The following is a 4,374-nucleotide window of genomic DNA, read 5'->3' as shown; positions in this document are numbered from 1 at the left end:
ATATCCACATGGATACCGGGAGATGACCCTCCCGCAGCTACTCCTTGGACTTTCTTAGGCGGCATCGCAGTTGGAATGTGAAGACAACTTTTATTCTTTCTTTTGGGTTTCCACCGCCTCTCTTTCGAGCCAAGAAGTCGTTCAAAAAGTTGACCACAAGAAGGGATAAGAAGATCTCAAAAATCTTAGCTTCTTCAGAGAGGGAAAGGTTTATAAAGCTTAAGAGAAAAATGGTCTATAGGATATAATCACGGTGGAAAATTATGTGTGAGAGTGGCTTCACAAACATCTATGAAAGCCCTTGGGATATCTTTGGCAAAGAAGTGGAAGGATTTGGGGGTTTTCTTTTTTTTTTCAAACCCAAAGGGAAATTTAAAAGATAACACGAGGGTTTATAGTATGGGGGGAAAAGGCGTATACGAGGTTTAGGATGGCCTTAGGAGTGTACAAAAAAAAGGGAAAAGAAAATATGAGGTAAAACACAAGGTCAAACACAAGACGGGACTTATGGTTTTAGGCACGGGGATTTTCTTTTTGTGGAAAGGCCTTACGAATGGTTCTTACGGAAAAAAAAGAGCTTACTAATGGCTTGTGGGCTTTGAAGCCTATTTGAGAAAACCTCTTGCTAATGAACTTGTGGGATTTAGGCCTGTGGGAACATAGGTTTTAAGGGAGGGATTTTAAACCCCCTCCCGGAATGATCCCGTGTGTACAAGGTCTTAGGCCTTGCTTCTTTAAGAAGCTTCCATAACTTAGGAAGCTTCTAATTTTCCCCTAAATCCACGGGGTCAAAGGAGGAGAAAAAAAAAAGAAGAAAGAAAAACTCGAAATGGGGGGATGAGGATGATTGACAGGAAGTCAGGGGGAAATAATGATGGCGGCAGCTCTGGCGGCTGGCCTGGCGGCAACTGGCAGCTAGTGTGGCGGCAACTCTAGCGGCTGGCCTGGCGGTAGTAGCTGGCGGTTAGTGTGGCGGCAGTTGGTGGCAGTTGGCAGCTTCCTCCCCACACGGCGCAGCGTCTTCAGGCCCTCCCTCATACACGGCGTGGTTGCCCTGCGTGGAATGCCTCCACCAGCGATTTCCCTCCAGATCGCCACTGCGACCCTCCCTCACACATGACTCTCCAGACAACCCTCTAAATTATTACCACGATCCTTTTTTTTTCTCACCCCTTAGAGAGGGGTATTTATAGGAAGGGATAAGGCCTTCCCTTTCCCCCACGTGTTAGGCCGCATGTAGACTCTCCACTCCACCTCATTCACCCTCCCACATTAGTACCATCCCCTTCCCTCAGCCACGCTTCGGCTGGGGGGAAAAGAAAAAAAATTTGCATTAATTCAATATTTATCCATTATCCTCTTCCCAAGAGGAGGTTCCCATGAGAAATACGGTTTTTTTTTTCTTTTGCTAAGCCATGTCTCGATTGGACTCAATGGCGAGCGTATTAGATTAACCCGTCCTAATGTAACATTGTCACTTCCCCGAGTCTTCACCTGGCCTTTATAATATATATATTTTTTAAGCAAGAATATTACATTATCTTCCCCTTAGAGGAATCGAGATATCCTCATCTCGAGATAAACTGGGGATACTAACGGTTGAGAGTGCCTTCATCTACCCAAGTGGCATCCTCTTCGGGATAATCTTTCCACTAGACGAGGTATTCTCTCAAGGTTCTGGATCTTAACTGTCTCTCCCTAACATCTAAGATCCTATCCGGCCTTAGTTCAAGGACTCCTTGACTAGACATTACAATTTGTTGGTCATCAAGTACATGGTTAGGGTTGGGTACATATTTTTTTCAATAGGCTGATATGGAATACATTATGAACTTTTAGGTTCTCAGGGAGTTGCAATCTATAAGCATTAGGTCCTAGGCATTTGAGGACTTTGGACGGCCCACAATACCTTGGACTTAGCTTCTTGCAATCTCCTAGGGATAGAGAACTCTTTTTATGTCGTACGCGAATGAAGACCATGTCTCCTTCTTCGAAGACTCTTTCTTGACGTTTCAAATCTGCGTATGCCTTTTGTCTATCCTTGGCCGCTTGTATGTCTTGTCTTATTGACTTTATTTGATCATCCATGTCTTCCAACATCTGCCTTGACGCTTCAACCCTTAGGGTTGGATCAGAAAAGTTTAGAGGACTTCGACAATCATGACCATATAATGCTTGGAAAGGGGTCATTTGAATGCTTTGTTGGTAAGAAGCATTATAGGAAAATTCTACCAAAGGCAAGTATTGAATCCACTTTTTGGGTTCACGAGAGCAGTATGCCCTAAGCATATCCTCAACGACTTGATTTACTCGCTCTGTTTGGCCATCCGTTTGGGGATGCTAGGCGGTGCTAAAACATAGTTGAGTCCCAATAGCTTCAAAGATAGCTCTCCAGAAGTGTGATGTGAAGAGAGAATCTCGATCACTAATGATTCTTCTAGGTAACCCATGTAGCTTGAATATCTCCTTGATAAACAATCTTGCAATGTCGGAGGCTTTATAGTTTGTCTTTACTGGAATCAGGTGTGCAACCTTAGTAAGCATGTCAACCACAACCATGATGGAGTTGTATCCTCCCTGGACTTGGGCTAAGCCTACAACAAAATCCATACTGATGAATTCCCATTTCATTTGAGGGATGTCAAGCGGTTTCAGTTTCCCTGGCATCATGACATGTTCGGCTTTGATACGTTGGCAAGACAAACACTCTGTGACATATTTGAGAACGTCACCTTTGAGCCTCTCCCAATGGTAGCTCTTCCTAACTGCATTAAGAGTCTTAGCATAGCTAGGATGTCCTGCGAAAGGAGAATCATGAGCTTCCCACATTATCTTCTGCTTAAGTGATTGGCTTGCTGTATACACAGCCTTATTCTGTAGTAGATAAGTCCATTATCAATGGAAAATTCCTGATACTTAGCTTGCAACTTTTGATTCTGTTCCTTGGTAGATATTTCCTTTAGCATTGTTTGGTAGGCCAAATCATGGCATGCTCCCTCTCTAGCTAATTCAAGTATAGGGTTATTTGGCATAGATACTTTTATAGCCAGAGATCTGGCCGTTGATGGATTTTGTAGGATTAGGGAATTTAGGAATGCCTTGCGACTAAGTACATCCGCAACTACATTCTCTTTCCCTGGTCGGTACTTGATTTCAAAGTCATATTCCTCCAACACTTCAATCCACCGATATTGCCTCATGTTGAGCTCGTTCTGGGTAAAGATCCATTTGAGGCTCTTATGGTCAGTTACTAGAGTAGACTTGTTACCCAACAGGTAGTGTCTCCAAAGTTTTAGAGCATGGATGACAGCTAGTAATTCCAAATCATACGTAGCATAATTCTTTTCATGACTCTTCAATTTCCTTGAAGAGTATGCTACTGGATGACCTTCCTGCATAAGTACACACCCCAAGGCAAGAATGCTAGCATCAGTTACTACCTTGAACTCCTTATTGAGGTCAGGAAGTTTTAGGATAGGTGCCGATACCAAACTTTGCTTCAATTTGTCGAAGCTATTCTGTTCGGAAGTTGACCATGTAATGGAAGTCTACTTCTTTAGTAAATCCGTCAGAGGTGCTGCAATCAAAGCATAGTTTTTGATGAAGACCCTATACCATCCTGTCAATCCAAGAAAGCTATGTATCTCTTTGATGGATACTGGTATTGGCCATTCAAGCACATCTCTGACCTTGAATGGGTCTACTGATATCCCTTATGATGATACTATGAATCCTAGATATTCAATCTGACGCTTGAAGAATGCACACTTCTTCATTTTTGCATACAACTTATGTGACCTCATTGTCTCAAGGACAATCCACAGTTGAGGTTCATGATCTTCTTCTTGTTTAGAATAGACTAAAGTATCATCGAAGAAGACAAGCACGAAATCATTGAGACGAATTTAGAGTAGTATGCATCAAGAGTGAGTCCTAGCTGTTTTAGCTCGTAGAACTCATTCATTTTCTGCGTACGATATGCAGGTGGTAAGTATCTTCCCTACACGGCTTTCTTCAGTTTCTCCCAGGTAACGGACCCCTCTGAAATCCCTTGATCCCTGCACCATTGCTTCCACCAAAGTCTAGCTTCGCCGGTGAGCTTTAACTTGGCGAGCATGGCCTGATTGGTAGGTGTAGTACTAGCTGCTTCAAAGTAATCCTCCATGGATTCAATCCAAATTTCAGCGTCAGCCTGGACGAATATGCCTCTCCCGTCAAACTCGGGTGGCTTTATCTGCTTGAGGAGGAACTTCTTCTCCTGGATCACAGCAGTACTTGATGTAGGAGGCGAATTTGGAACCTGTACCTGGGGTTGTGCCTGGATAAAGGTTTTTTTAACGTTATTATATGATAATCGACGTTAGCTTATCTTTC

This window comes from Lygodium microphyllum, chromosome 6 (genome assembly GCF_053477565.2).
Source record: "Lygodium microphyllum isolate KBCC chromosome 6, Lygodium_microphyllum_v1.1.10, whole genome shotgun sequence".
NCBI lineage: Eukaryota > Viridiplantae > Streptophyta > Polypodiopsida > Schizaeales > Lygodiaceae > Lygodium > Lygodium microphyllum.
The sequence above is the reverse complement of the archived record's forward strand: the minus strand, read 5'-3'. Positions refer to the sequence as shown.